The sequence below is a fragment of the Sceloporus occidentalis genome, unplaced genomic scaffold (genome assembly GCF_023333645.1).
Source record: "Sceloporus occidentalis isolate IW3139 unplaced genomic scaffold, rSceOcc1.0.p SCAF_4, whole genome shotgun sequence".
NCBI classification, from domain to species: domain Eukaryota; kingdom Metazoa; phylum Chordata; class Lepidosauria; order Squamata; family Phrynosomatidae; genus Sceloporus; species Sceloporus occidentalis.
The window spans coordinates 79,880,848-79,897,082 of record NW_028316984.1 but is presented as its reverse complement, the minus strand read 5'-3'; the positions used below and the strand labels follow the sequence as shown (position 1 = coordinate 79,897,082).

The following is a 16,235-nucleotide window of genomic DNA, read 5'->3' as shown; positions in this document are numbered from 1 at the left end:
CCCAAAGCTATCAAGAGCATGCATAAGCTTTGCTTGATGACTATCAAAAGACGTGTTGTCTCCAGTGTAAGTACTAAATGTTTCTTCTTGAGCTATCAGCATCACTGCTTTAGGCTTCCACATGATGATACCAACAGCTCTTGGAGTTGTATAGCTTTGCATACCTCCGATAATATTAGGGATTCATTGGCTATATGGAGCTAATTCTACAAGAGGGGGAAAAATATGTCTCATATGCCTGGCAACTGTCACTTGGGCAGAGGCAGTCTTGATTAATCCTCTATCATGTCACTTTTTCAGCTGCTTTAAAAATATTCTATTTCCTCTTTCCTCCTCTCACTTCCCCCTCTATGCTAGGCTTATTTCCATTGGTGCAAACTGATTTCAAAGTGCAAATGTTGTCTTCACTCAGTTAACTAAGGGCTGGGGGAAGCAGAGGAAAGGGACAGAATCTTGCCCTTCCAGTAGATTCTGGCAAAAGCAAAATGTTGCAGTCTCTACTTGCTTGTATATCCTTCCTTATTAACAACTTTGGTCATTTTGAACAAACTCTGATGTTGCTTGAAAGGGTCCCACCTTTCATCTGTGAAATGTTGAGGGTGTGATCTCAAGATGCAGAAATTTGTGAGACAGAAGCCCCATAGCCACTTAATGGGCAATGAGACCCAGTAAATGGTTTTGGAGTTCCACGTTCAGAATTAGGTGGCCCCTTGAAGAAAGTCTTAAGAGTATCAGCAACCCAAAATGTGTCATGTTTCCATCATCTTGAGATGTATGATCTTTAACATTTGTGAATTTCATTGGATGCTTCAGAATTTTGCTCTTTTTACATGGAGCTAAAGCAGATACTATTAGTGACCTCAGTTCAGTCCAGCAAAGGGAAAGCCAAACCATAATACAATATGCCAATAAATCCATGTGAGATGTACAAAGAATCAAAATAAGACTGTGGCATGGGATTGTCTCTCCTCCCCTTTCAAACAAACATCCCCAGATGGAAAATGCAGCTGATAACACAAATATGCATTTTCTATGCAGTAGCTGTAGTGATCTAAATGCATGATTTGACTTGAGGTTTAGATATCAAAGGCCTCCCATACGGTGTAATTAAAGCTGTTTGATATGCTGAACTTTGACCTTGGGTTCAGCAGTGGCTCCTACTTCCATTCTAGGTGATGATCCTCTTTGACCTGGGTGATAAATCATACCTCTTTTAATATCTCCTCTGACTCCAATCTCCCTACAGCTCATTCTCCTCTCTCCTGATTGACATCACAACACATTCCAGTACTGGGGGAGCCCTAGAAAACATAAAATCCCATCCTATGCTTTACTCTACAGCCCCTTTTCCTAGAGAGGAGGAAGAACAGTAATAGAAGGTAGATCATCATAATCAACTGGCCAATTTCTTGGAGACCACAAAAGGGTCTGCTGTTTATGGAGATTCTTCGGAAAAAAGCTAGACTACATTATCTATGGTCTGATCCAATAAGTTACCAATATTCCTAAGAAATAGTATAATCTCAAGATCATGTAACTTTTGAGAAATCCTGAACAAACAAGTACTATACTTTTGTTTTATACATCTAAAATGTATTGATGGGTAATGGAACTACTGCTGCTACAACAGTAGCACCTCCACCACTGGCATGAGTTCATTCTTATGGCAGATAATAAGATTGCAATAGGTCCACTGTGAACTGTTTGGGACCACTTTAGGTAAGAACCAATGGCAGTGTCGTATTCATCGACATCCACTGAGATTTATGGGCCACTGGCCTTCCACATCTTCCGCTCCCTGCTTAGTTGTTGCGTGTTGCAGAATATGAAACTGCTGCTCTCACTGAGGAAGACCTAATAAGTTTGTAACATACCCCAGAACATAGGCGGTGTACAGACTGCCCCTTTGGGGCAGCCTGCACCCGCCCTTTTCCCCAATGGATTGGGGCCTGAGCTGCCACAGTGGCAGCCCCGAAGGCCACAATCCGCCGTTTTTCCTGGCCTTGGGGAAGCAGCAAAAGGCTGCTTCCCCACAGCCTGGAAAGGGGTGTCCTTGGGGCTTCATGCCCCAAGGGCACCCAACAACGGCGGGGAGAGCTGTATCGCTGGCGTAGCTGTTCAAAGGCCATACCAGCAATATGTGCGGCAGAAGGAGCTCGAAAACGGGGCTCCTTCTGGCGCTGCTGAAAGGGCGCCACAGGCACCCTTCAGCGGCGCCAAGACGTTACAGCCGTGTTGCGCCGTTTGGATGCAACACGGCCATTATGTCAAATTGGCGGCGCCCATGTGAACAGGGCGCCGCCATTTACTACGTACTCCGTACGTACTAGGGTTGCAGGCGTCTAAAAGAGATGCCCCCAGGCAACCCTAGTACGTATGGAGTATGTATAAAATTGCCCATCTGGACAGGGCCATAGTTTGAAAAGTTGATGAAGGCTGCAAGAAGCTCTTAGTGTTGGGCTGGGTGGCAAAAGCTGGGAGGACTGAGAAGAGAGAAGCAGATCTGGTTGGAAAAGACAAGAACATTGTGGTTTTTGCCACTTAGCCATTCATCATTAGCCAGATCTTGGCACTTGTGTTTATGCATATGTGTGTGTGGTTATGCTATGTAACAAAATTGTTACTCACTTTTCCAAGAAAGATAGCTGTTTGACAGACCCTGTTACATCCCATGCTGTCAGCTTAGTCAAGTAAGTCTCAGGGCTGCTTGCTTAATGTGTGTTCTTCAGTGGCCCGGTCCAACAAAAGCTAAGAAGCAAAAATGAGGAAGAGGGGCAAAGAATTGCCATGAGTAAGGAACAAAGTGTGGGAAACTGACATTTTGAACTACAGCGCCCAGCATCCCTCAGCCAACATGGGCAGTGGGACGTCTAGTGCAAAGAATGAACTTTTCCAAGAAAAGCAAAGGAAACAATGGTTTAACTATCTAATAATCTATTTGTGAGCAGCCTGTCTTGCAAACTGCCATTTTTCATGAAGAGAAGCCTATGCAAAAATTTTTGACAGTCCATCCTCTGTACAATTGTGCACATTCTCCCCCGCCTGCAGTTGTGGCCTAGGAGGCAGTGATCCTCCCTTCTGCTAATTATCTTCTCACATCCTGCTTCTCCCTTTCTCCCGGCCTCTAACTGAAGCATCTAGAAAGAAAGGGTAAGGTTGCGTTCATCCTACTGCTGCAGCCTGCGCCTTCTTCCCTGACTGTAAAAGGGAAGGTATTTCCAGATGAGGATTGTCTCATCCCAACAATGTGCGGGAGGTGGAAATGATGGAGATGCAGAAAGCAGGCACAAGCTGGAAAGCAGCTAGATCACCCCTTCCCGTTCAATGATTACTCCAGCCTCCTCCACAGCTCCTCATAAGCCTTGACCTCTTTGTGGCCCTCTGCTAACCCCTTCTATCACTCCCTCCAATGTTTTCTGCTTCTAGCCTCCAAAACACAAGGCCTTGCACTAATATGGAATTACAGGATTGTAAAACCAGATAGAATACTGACACTGTTTTAAAATACCTCTTTTAAAACTAAATGGATCCTTCAGAAGAACTGCCAACTAGGGGGACTGGTTTAATATGTGGGAGCAAAAAGAGTGATGGAAATTTTACTGTCTGCTTTATAATTAAATAGCTCCTTATATAGTTACAAAGCAATTGTGTTCTCTTGTGTTTTTCATAAGTCAATCCCATACAGAAGTAAACTAAGAGATACAACCAAGCATTGCTTATTATTATTGATGTGTGAGAACTGGTGTGCATTAGAGTTTTATGTGTGGTTGAGTTGGCTAGTGATGCAGCAGCACAATAACTTTCTGCGATGTTACTGAATAACATTGGGCAAGAAGCACTGAATTTGTTTAATCCGTTAAAAACCTCTGGAAATGATCAGACAAAGAAAGCCAATCTAACCTATAAACCATAGAGAGATGGGTATCTGCTGGAAAGTACAGCAATTTCCCCCACTGAGAACATGAGAGGACATTCTGCTATGATTTCCTGGAATTAAATTGCCTGCCTAAGAACATCAGCATGCAGTCTTTTCCTTTCAACAATTTGTCATTTCTTTTTGGTAGTTTTTAAGTTATCATTTTTATAACAACAACTTCTTTAGTGTCTTCTTCAAAACAACAACACTAATATCATTTCAACTTTTTCTCCCGTTTATACTTACATTGTTGGCCTGCTGTTTCATTGGTCACTTTGTAAATCTGAGGATAATGGCAGAGTGACCTTGGACTGTGACAAGGTTTCTGTCATGGAGACTGTTGAGGAGGTCAGGGTTAGCAAACTATTATTTACCTTTGCTTGCTTGCCCCTTCCCCATTTCAGATCATTGGTAATTCCTTCTAGAAACAGCCATATATATAAGTTGAAAAATCAGGCTGGTCTACAAGATGGAAGGACAAAATTCACAATACAATAACAATACCTTTAGTATATGTGTTGTTATGTGCCTTCATGTCAACTCTGACTTATGGTGACCTATGAATTTCTTGGCAAGATTCATTCAAAGGAGGTTTGCCATTGTCTACTTGTTTGGCTGAGAGTGTGTCACTTGCTCAAGGTCATCTAGCAGGTTTCCATGGCTGAGTAAGGATTCATACCTTGCCTCAAAAAGCCCTGTCTCTACACTCAAACCACTGCCCCGTGCTGGCTAATACCTTTATTTGGACCAGTCAAAATGCCAGAAAAACATGTAAGATTCTGAGTTCTCCAGTGGCCCTTTCACAGTCATAGTGCACAGTCGTAGCACTAAGGTTAGTACTAAGTTTCCACTTCATCTGCCACCTGTGGATTACTGTATATGGTTTGCAAGCACGAGGAAGGCTTATACAGTAAATATATTAAAGCAAGAGCTGGTGTTAAATAATCGTTCTGACACTGACTGAATAGATGTCCCCAATACAAATCCAAAGTCTGCCATGAACTCCCTAGCTGGCCTTGAATAGACTCTTCTCTTTCTTGGACTCAGATCCCACACCTATGCAATGAGGATAACAATATAAAATTATTCAACAGGATTGTTCCAAAGATTGCAACAGACGTGAAGGGCCATACCCATGCTAAGTACTATTATTATAAAGCACACAATGCACTTTCCCCCAATTTAATCTTAAATATATCCAACAACACATATGCATACCTTTCTGCATATCTCCCTATCTCTGCTCCTCACCTGATATGGTGTCCTGGGTTTATAACTTAAAGTTATCCTAGAGGAGCTGTCTTTGAAATAAAATGAAACATAAACACTGCACAAGACCACACTCAAAGATATCACAGATAAAAATCAGGATGTGTGACCAATTAACATCAGATTGTAACCAGAATGGCAGACGTTATTGATGAATGAGAACTCACAAGCTTGGAAAGGCTGCATCAGTTTAATTTTGCATGAGTTACAGGGAAGGGCAAGTTTTTGCCTCCTCATCTTCTCCCTGCTGAGTTAGTTGAGGGCAAACTACATAGCTTATTGTTCAGCATTTTAAACTGGCTCCAGCCTCCCGGGCTGGAGCCAGGACACAGGATGGAGGCAGGGATTATCACACACTAAATCGCCACCAAACTACTGGCCGCTATCAGCCTGGGTCCCAGCTGGGTACAAGCTACACTCCGCCAGCACTTTTTAGAAGTCGGAATGCAGCACAGCTGGGACCCGTGTTGATGGCAGCTAGTGGTTTGGCAGCAATTTAGTGTGTGATAATCCCCGCCTCCATCCTGTGTCCTGGCTCCAGCCCGGGAGGCTGGAGCTGGTTTAAAATGCTGAGCGATAAGCTCTTACTTTGCACTTTGAATTCTGTTTGCAGCAACTGAAGTGAGCAGGGGATAAAGGGAGAAAGTAGGAGGAACAGAGAGAAGCTGGGATATTTAAAAAGCAGTTGGAAAAGTGGGAACACAGAGGATTAATTGGGAAGGACCCTGCCTGTGGGGGGTATACCTCAGCTGTTCAGAAGTGATGTTAAGTGCAAAGAAGAACATGTTTCCTGTAATGCACTTAAGAAAAGAGAGAGTTCATGGTGGGTGGGTCTCGGAGTTGCAAAAACCTGAAAGGGGCATAGCAAGAGTCTGTAATAGTCAGGACTGGGCTAAAACATGCTGAGGCCTTTAGCCATGCCACATTTAAGAGGCCCCAAACCATTTTATACAGCTTGAAATTTCTCTCTGTCTCTTCCTCCCTCTCTCCCTCTTCTTCTTTTTATGTATCTGTATATTTTCTTGTATTTAGAGACCTCTCATAATCAGAGTGCCTAAATTGCAGCTTGCTTTACTTATTTCTGACACTGGTGGTAGAAAGCAGGTGCTGGCAGTGGTGGGATCTTGTTTTTGTACAGCAAAATCATTCGTTTTCATCTTTGTTTCCCCTGCCACTGGGATTTGGAAACCTGAAGTCTCAAGATATGAGTAAGATCAGTTATGAGAAGGGTTCAGGGCTTGTAATGAGAGCTGGTGGCAGCCACACCCTATACAAGCAGCACATCCTGGTGCCAGCAAGACAGGAGGCCAGTGGGAGACAGGGACTGATTTATGAAGGACTGAAGTAAATGTGTTCATCTAGGAGATGGTCAGGTGTAGAGTGGCAGGGAATGAAATAACAGGTGGCAAATACTGACTGGGTGTGGAGCTCTGGTATTCACTGCAGCCTCCCATGGCTGTTAGCACAGGCTGCATGTCCCTTCTCCCAACATGAATCCTTAGAATGGTCTCCTTTGTGGAGTAATAGTTGTAACGAGAAAGCAGATCTTCCAGGAGGACAAGTTATGAGTTGCCTATAAATATAAAATTAAGTTTATTTAAGACCTCTTGAACCATTTTCTCTCATTGGGACCACAAAATAGAATGCTTATTTGTAACAGTAATGCTTATTATTGATGGATGGATTGATTTGATTTGTATATCCCAGCTCTTGCCAAAGAAAATGATTTAACAATTACATCAGATACAACAAGTTGCATGAAAATATAAAAGGCATTAATGAAAACAAGACAAAACTGAAAAGCAGATAAAACACACCAAAAATAATATTCCTGCACAGCAAAAAGTGCTGTGCCTGCAAACATTTAAAGTGGGGTTCCTGCCAACATTTAAAACATTTTCAGGCTACTGCCCCCTTTTTTCCTGGGCAACTATTCTAGTGTCCATCAACATCTATGGAAATTATCACACAGAGATGGGATAAGGATGGGATCGCGTCCCTGTCCTTATCCCATCTTTGATTGCAATCCTGTGAAAGGCTTTCAGATCTCAGCGCTATTGTCCCATTATTGAAGCAGCATTGCATTAACATGAATTCCCATTAATGCAAAACGCTGGGCAGTGCCACTTCAATGATGCGATAATGACAGGACAATGATGGGATCTGCACGATATTGTTTGAAAGTCTTTCACGCAATCAAGGTCAATCACACTTTTTGGATGGGATAATAATGGGATAAACACAACGTCATATGAAAATCTTTTTGTGATCGCTCTATGACAATGGGAAATGGACAGAACAAGGACGTTTCATCCCCCATCTGATAATTTCCTATCCCAGGGCGAGGAGGGGGGCTGCCCCTTTACTACTGCCATTGCTTTCTGTAGTAGCCGACCAGCCAACGGCATTTACCTCAACTACACTCAGCTTGCCACAACTTGCCAACAACTTGCACCCAGTCACTAGTTGATGCTCTCAGGGTGACTGGGTGCAAAGGGATCAACCACTGAGCAGCTGGTTTAGCAGCAACCGAGAAGAGAGTCTTCTCAATCACTGCTCAGCCACTGCTCAGTTGTTGCTCCCAAGGTGACTGGGTGCAAAGGGAATAGTGACTGAGCAACCGATCAAGCAGCGACCAAGAAGCCTTTCTTTTGAGGCAAAGCTGGCACAGATGTGAGGCTTCTCAGTTGCCTATCACCCAACTTCTTGGTTGCTGTTCCCAAGGTGACCAGGTGCAAGAGCAAAAACTTCTTCCCAGAGAGGAAGGGCTCTCAGTCCTTCTTTGCTGGGGTGAAGAGGGGTGTATTTGGCTTCCCACTTTTCTCCCCAGAGAGAAAGGACTCTCCATCCTTCCTTATCAGGGTGGGGAGGGACAGAACCAACTTCCCCTTTTCCTCCTTGGTAAGGAAGAATTCTCAGTCCTTATTGGCAAGGGTTGAGAGGAGTACAGTTGGCTTCCCACTTTTCTCTCTGGTGTGGAAGGACTCTCACGCCATTGCTGGAGTGCTGTGGGGCAGAGCTGGTTTGTGTGTAGGGGGTTTACAGTAGCCACATACTCTGGATTGGCATGGATGGGGAATGGGAGAGATTTTAAATACAGGAGCCACTCTGAGACAAAGGGCTCTTTCCAAGAATTAACACCAGATACTCCTCCTCCTCCCCCTTCCCCAGAGATATGCCTTCCCCACCCAGCTTCAGGTCATTCTTTCAGTACACACAAACATTATTTCTTCTGCTATCTCCTCTCTCAGCTTTCCAGCAAAAGAAAGCAGAAGCAGCAGCTCAACTCTAACCCGCCAATCAAGTCCCAGCAAAACTCACAAAGCTTAAGCAGGATCTCAAATTTGAAGGCTCCTTTTTGCCACCACTTCTCCTTCAACATCATGTGTTCTGATTCCTCATTCCAGTCAGTCTGTCACAAAATGGTGCCACTCTGAGCCATAGGAGTTATGCTCTGCACCCAAGCCTCATGAAAATTTCCCGACTGCTGCTGCCACTACTAAAAGATGCAGCTAAGGGAGTGGAGTTTGTACAAGTAGACAAAGAGTGGAAGGCACCACCACACAATCAGAAAGGCTGTGCAATGGTTTTAAGGGGCCTTAAAAATGGAGGTTTCATGGAACCTTCATCCTGACGATAGTCCTAAAGGCCACTGGTTCCCCTTGTATTTCTTGTGCACCAATACTTTGACTGAAAGCCTCCCTGCTGCCTACTTTTCCCTCACTGCCCCCCTGGATCTTCCAACTGTCCCCAGGGAGGCAGTACCACCCACTTTGTGAATCCCTGATTTAAAGTGATTGCCCACCTGTTGCCCTTCAGATGGCTGATGGCGATGACAGTTGTAGTGTAACACAATGGATTGGGAGGACGTAGTTCTCAAGTCTCATCTATCTATGGACTTTATTTATGTGGAAATGGGGGATTTAAATATCTATTATCCCATGAAAACCACGCAACTGCGATTAACATTTTCACACACACATATTATTTTAATGATTGTAAAATGTTTACATATTTCCAACTTGTTCAAAGTCTCAGGCAATATATTTTTGAAGATACAATCATAAAAGCAACAAGAAAAATAAAACTGAATGTTATTAGACTTTTCTTCCATGGTGCTTTTTAACAACAGTGCAGGGTAGTCTCCAGTAGATGTGTGACCAGTTTTTCTTATTCCTTTCTCTCTCCTTCAACTAGTACAATATCCCCCATTCAATTTGAGGGTAAATCTCCCCGCCACAGACGATTCTAACTATAAAGTTAGAATAATCCAATCCATTGTATTCCCCATCACCATGTATGGATGTGAGAGCTGGACATTGAAGAAAGCGGATAAAAAGAAAATAAACTCATTTAATGGAGAAGAGCACTGAGGATACTGTAGACAGCCAAAAAACACAAACAGATGAGTCCTAGAACAGATCAAGCCTGACTTCTCCCTGGAAATCAAGGTGATCAAATTGAGGCTGTCATACTTTGCCTGCATTATGAGAAGGCAGGATTCATTAGAAAAGACAATAATGGTAGGACAGGTAGAAGGTAGTAGAAAGAGAGGAAGACCAAGCACCAGATGAATAGATTCGGTTACGGAGGTCATGGGCCTGATTCTACAAGACCTAAGCAGAACAGTGGAGGATAAGGGGGGCTTAAAGGTGTCTCATCTACAAGGTCAGCATGAATCAAGGTTGACTTGAGGGCAATTAACAACAACAATTCTCCTTCACTCTGCAGTTCTTTACAGTGGAGTCCCCAGGATTGTCCCCACTGTTCTGACCATCTGGAGAAAAAATTTAGGACACAAGTGGGGGGGGGGGGAAGAGGAAGATTTTGTGAGTGAGCTACCTTCCATACACATAATTGATACAGTGCTTTGGGTTTACGGATGCCTTATGATAATCACCCCCTTCATCCATCCCATACCCTCCAACATTTCACAGAAGAAAAGCAGGGCACAAGTGGACAAGCAACATCAGAATGTGGTCAGGATGGTGCATGTTATTAATGAGAAAGGATACACAAACTAGGAGAGGATACAGCAGTTTGTTTTTGTCTGGGCCTACTAGGAAGGACAAAATTCCACCTCTTCCTCTCCTTTCCCCACTGAGAGTTGAGTGCAAATCTCTTTTGCACTTTGAACTCAGTTTTCAGCAATTGAAGTAATCTGAGAACAAAGGAGTAGTGGTAGGAGGTCAAAAACTAGGGTCCAAAACACACTGAAGAAATAATCCAGTTTGAGACCACTTTAACTCCCCTGGCTCAATGCTAGGGAATTCTGGGAACGATAGTTTTGTGAGATATTTAGCCTTCTCTGTTAGAAAGCTCTGGTGCCACAATAAACTACAATTCCCAGGATTCTTTGGCACCAAGCCAGGGCAGTTAAATCAGTCTCAAACTGGATTATTTCTGCAGTGTGTTTTGGACCAAGGACATTTTAAAAGCAGTTGAAAAAGCAGGACAACAGGTAATTTATCAGGACTGTCTCTGCCAAATCAGGACAGTTAGATGTTATACCAGTCAAGTCTGTATGTGGCTGGTATCTGGTCTAGCAGGGAAGAAGGCTGGAGCACAATCTAGCATGCCTGCTTGCTCCCTGGGCCTAGTGTGTAGTCCCCAACAACCTCATATTTAAACAGTGACTGTAAGATGGAACAGGGCAGCAGAGACACTTCCAACTTAGGCAAATTTTCTTTGTAGTTTCATGTCTGTAAAAGGAATGGGAGCGAGTGGCTGAAAAGGAGACAAATGTGAAGGCAGCCGCAGGCAGATATCCCAACTCTCTGATCTTATGCATACAACTTGAATGAGACAGAGGCAGTAGTATCCTCATTAGGGAACAACAAGGCAGGGGAAAGGGCCAAGGGAGTTTACATTCCGGCTTTTTAGACTGGTGCCTAGACCTTTAGGTAACACAGGCTATGTCTTCTCTGAAAAACAGAGTGGCTAAAAGTACCCAGGGAGGGAACTACAGAAGCTAGAAGCCTCACTGACATATTGGCGGGATACAGATGGGCAAAAAGGGGTGTATTCATGACGTCATGACGGTAGAGCCTTCAGACGGGCCTTACCTGAATGCCGCCATGAACACGCCCCCCGCACGCCCCAAGCGGGAAAAGGCGGCATTAAAAAGGTGCTGCTTTTCTCCGCTTCTTTTCCGTTTGATGCGCAGCTGCGCAGCTCCGTCTGTAAGCTGCTGCACTGGTACATCAGAACTGCTACGCCGCTAATTTAAGTTGCCCATTTAAAAGCTCTGTGTCTGCTGCGTCGCATAATGAGTCAGGGTCCTGGAACATGCGCAGTTTGCAGTCAGGCTTTAATTGCAGCGTCAGCTGCCATGCAGGTGTGGAAGCTGCAGCACAGCTGCAGCGCATTTTAAGACTCGTAACCCTAACCCTAACCCTAACCCTAGAGCAACATGTACGCATGCGCTGCTTGGAAAGTTTGGACTTTAAAGTGAGCCCCTACACACATTCCTGTGCCATTTTCACCTAACAATAAAAACCACTAAAACTGTAAATATTTACATATATACAAGGGAGGTGATGGGGGATGGCAGGGGGACAGCGGTGGCAGCGGCGACAGCTGTGGCTGTGCATTGCAGATTCAGCAGGAGCGCGGGGACCAAAGGAGAGGAGGCATCCATGATGCTGGTGACACTGGCAAAGTGCAAGCGGACAAGGATGCCAACACCAGCTGATCACCAGCTGGCAGGAGACCACCATTGTTCTTGGGCAGAGCGGGGGGGAAAGTTTTAAAGGGGCTTGGGCACTTTAAATGTGCACATAGGCTTTCTGCCGCAGCTGCGCATCTGCCAGCCGGCAAAGGAAAAAAAAAGCCCTGTTTTTGGCCGCCCGTGAGGAAGCTGCCTCTCTCTTTGCAGCGTCCTCCGAGGTGGCGGTTTGGAAACTGCGGGTCAGAAACGGCCCCAGGTGAGGCGTCTTCACTGCCCCCCATGTGGAAGCCCCATCTCCTGAGCCACGCCCCCGGGGCGGGCGGTCTGGAGGCTCCGTATTCAGCAGAATACACCTCCAAGACGTCTTCCCCTGCCCGTCTGTATCCCGCCATAATCTTTTTGTTCCCCCCTTTTTGTTGTTGCTAGCTGCCTTTGAGCTGCCTTTGATTAATAGTGACCCCGTAAATGAGACACCTCCAAGCCCCTCTATCCTCAACAGCTCTGCTCAGGCCTTCCAGGTTCAAGGACATGGTTTCTTTGATTGGGATATAGTTCTCTTCACAATCTGTCTGGCATCTCATGGCCCTAGAATCATAGAATTTTAAAATTGGAAGGGACCACAGGGACTGTCTAATCCAACACCCTGCCATGCAATGGTACACAACCAAGGACTTCCAAAACATCACTTTTGTTTAAAGACCTCCAAAGAAGGCCAGCCCACCACCCACCACATAGTCTATCCAACATGCAAACAGTTCTTACAGTCTATAAGTTCTTCCAGATGTTTAGGTGGAATCTATTGTAATTTGAATCTATTGGTTCATGTTCTACTCTCTGGAGCAGCAGAAAGCAAGCTTACTCCATCTTCTATATGACCTTACTTGAGATATTTAAATGTGGCAATTGTATCACCTCTCAATCTTCTCTTTTCCAAGCTAAACAGTCCCAGTTTCCTGAGCTGTTTCTCATGGTCTTGGTTCACAAACCTGTTACCATCTTAGTCATCCTCCTCTGAACACATCCTGGATTGTCAATGTCCTTCAGGAAAGTTTCCTTAATAATCTAACACCAGTATTTCCTGAGCCACCTCACAACTCACCTCTGATTCCAGATCATTTTGCTCCATATCATAATCTAAACAGTACTGGTCCCAAGTGATCACTGAGAAAAAACTCTGTTCCCTTCCCTTCATTTTGTAACAACTGCTATCATCCTCTGCTTTTCTTCCTAGGTAGTGTCAAGGATAGAGGAAGGGAACCCTGCAAGAGGGAATGCCAAAGATATTTTCCCAGCAACAGCGAAAACAGTGGCACAAATTCCAGAAGGTGCAAAAAGGCAGGGAGCATGTAGTAGCCTCATGCCACAAATGCTCCTTGGCTGGGCAGATTTAGAAGGCAATAGGGGATGGCTTGATTTAATCCTCTTGTTCAGGACAACAGTCTTAAGCACCCACACCCATGTCTGAAGACCACTATTGATGGACTGAGGGGTTCAGTAGTTAAAGTTAGCTTCTAAGAGGGCCCCAAGTTCAAAACATAATTGGGGGAAACATTTTGGAGTACAAATATGTTGGCACAGTCCCTGGATTCCATATCATTCAGCCATGGCAGTTAAAGAAATGTCAAAATTCTGCAGTATAGATGCAGCCTGAGGCAATGGAAGGATGCTTTGGCTCTTTAAATGAGAATCCCACCTTTTACCATCCTGGTTATGAAGAATGTGGTACATTGAAACCTTGACTTAAAGATCTATTGGATTTCTTAAATATGTATTCCATCTTTTGTTCACTTATAAACCTCACATGAGGAACGACTGAGGGAGCTGCATATGTTTAGTCTGTAGAAGAGAAGACTAAGTGGTGATATGATAGCTATCTTTAAATATCTAACCAGCTGTTATGTGGGAAAATGGAACACATTTGTTTTCAACTGCTCCAGATGACAGGATACAAACCAATGGATTCAATTTTTCAGATTCTGACAAAACATTAGGAAGAACTTTCTAGTTGTAAGAATTGTTCAGCAGTGGTAAACTACCTGTATAAGTGGTAAGGTCTCCTTTCTTGGAGATTTTTGAACAGTACTTGGATAGCCACCTCTCCCCTCTTGAACTCCCCTCTGACAGGGGATTAGACTAGATGGTCTTTGGGATTATTTTGAGCTATGATGCCAAAAACTCTTTGTACATCTCTGTCTGGATCAGATTCATTCATCTGTGACACTCCAATGTTCTATACCTTGTATCTCTTCAGTATGATTATTTGATTATTTTCTGTTTCATGACTTATTGATCTCCACATGCTCTGTGCTTAAAGGTCAATTTAATACATTTAAATCTGGTTATTCCAGGGGACTTGACCTGGTGATAACAATAAATCTTAAATGTTTTTGACAAATCACAGCAAATTACTCACTGTCACCTGGAGATCCAATAAGGGCCTAGGTCAGGAGTAACTACAGAAAAACTGTCTGTCATATAGAGGATTTATTTAGAAGTGAAGGTTGCAACAAGCTGGTAAGTATTATGTAAAATTCATCAATGCCATTTGAGATAGAAGGGAAATAATATGTGCTCCTCAGACATGCAGAGATACAAAAGTGGAAAGAAGTTTATATTGTGCCAAGAACTAAATGGCAAGTGAATAGAACACTTTCCGATATTAGGAGCAGAGAGATAAACAAGTGGCTGAAGGGAAATAATTATACCAAATTCAATTTGGATCTCCTTCCGATCTATGTGAGGACAGATGACAGTTCCCATTAATCACAGCAAGCTTGGCCAATGATCAGGCACAATCTGAATATCAGGGTTGCTTTGTGAAGAGCATTTCAGGCTCTAAGATTTCAGCTCCAAAACCTAAGATCTAGGGACAACCCCTTGTGATGTCACAGGGAGACAAGCCCTGCTGATATTACACAGGAAAGCCCCAATGATGTCAGTGTTCCTGAGCATCAACCACAGTTTCACAGAGTATACCATTCAATTAAAAAAAAGTCTAATAAATGAGAAATAAACACATATACACTTTTCAAAGCAGTGCTCTTACTCTAAGATCTTCATTGTCATCCTGAGTACTGAAGAAGAGGGGTCAGTCCTGAGATCTACTAACCCTAAATCCAAAATGCCAGAAGGGTACCAGAGAAGAATTGGCCAAAGAAAGCTGCATATATGGAAGATGGGAGAGGGGATGTAGCCAGTGTAGTGATTTGGGCATTGGACTATGACTCTGGGGACCAGGGTTCAATTCCCAGCTCGGCCATGAAACCCACTGGATAACCTTGGACAAGTCACATGCTCTCAGCCTCAGTGGAAGGCAATGGCAAACCTCCTCTGAACAAATCTTGCCAAGAAAACCCCATGCATGACAGGTTCACCATAAGTCAGATACGACTTGAAGGCACATAACAGCTACAACAAGGATTTTATAGCTTTGTTTTTGAGACATGTTTGTGTGGATTTAGAAGCCAAGGTTACTCATCAGCCTATATTTTTGACAGTCATTATTTGTTTCAGAATATTTCCATCCCATTAAACAATTTTACCATTTTGGACAGAATAGAACAGATGCCTCTTATTTTGTTTCAACACAAAAGCTTCAAAATCTGTCTCTTGTATTTTGACATTTTGACTCAGACAATCACAGTGGGGAACTGTAGAGAGATGAGTAGGGCCAATGTGATAGATGGGCGGCAGCCGTGAGTGTGTGTGTTGGGGTGGGGGTTGATCTGTTTTTGGCTCCTGTCTTTGCCTGCACTCTCAGAATAGCTGCTGGCGTGACCACCCTGGCCTTCTGGTGTGGGCGCATAGGGGAGGGCCCCAGCAGCTGCTGCCAATCATTCAAGAAGGATGATAGAGAATCCCGGAAATAGAATTTCCCACTGGGATTGTTAGACTTGGGAAACCATAGCGGCCACATATTCAGTCTCATTTCACTACATTAGTCCACTTAAAAAAAACAACAACCCTCAAACACTTAAAATACATTTAGAACTCTACACATATCAAACCAAAAATTATATCTTTTCTCTTTAAAAGAAATACATATATGACTCAGGTACAGGTTATCTGAAGCACTATATATTTTGAGAGAACCTACCCATATTTTGAGATCATCCAAGGAGGATCTTCTCTCTGTTCCACCATCCTCTCAGGTATATTAGGTAAGAACATGGAAGAGAACCTTCTCAGTGGTTGCCTTCAGGCTCTGGAACTCCCTTCCCAAAGTATAGTTACACCCTTCTTGCTATTTTTCTGGAGGAAGCAAATACCTGTTCATTTCGGCAGGCCCTTGAGGACTGGTTGCTTAGAAGGAACATAATGTACTGGATTAAATATTTGCTGTTTTCTTTTTAATGCTTTGCTTTTAGTTAGTTTTAGGGG

The 16,235-nt window shown here is 43.7% G+C and overlaps 1 long non-coding RNA gene across 2 annotated transcripts in view; it reads right to left on the bottom strand.

Annotated features, from left to right (window-relative positions):
• Positions 1–2,578: 2,578 nt before the first annotated feature.
• Positions 2,579–16,235, bottom strand: part of LOC149314074 (uncharacterized) — a 31,611-nt gene continuing 17,954 nt past the window's right edge. Inside the window, exons 3-4 of one of the 2 annotated variants that reach the window (XR_016280892.1) lie at positions 6,603–6,758; positions 2,579–2,748 (exon numbers count right to left, since the gene is read on the bottom strand). This is a non-coding gene — a long non-coding RNA (uncharacterized LOC149314074). The remainder of the gene's footprint in view (positions 2,749–6,602; positions 6,759–16,235) is intronic. The other variant, XR_016280893.1, reaches the window with a different exon arrangement.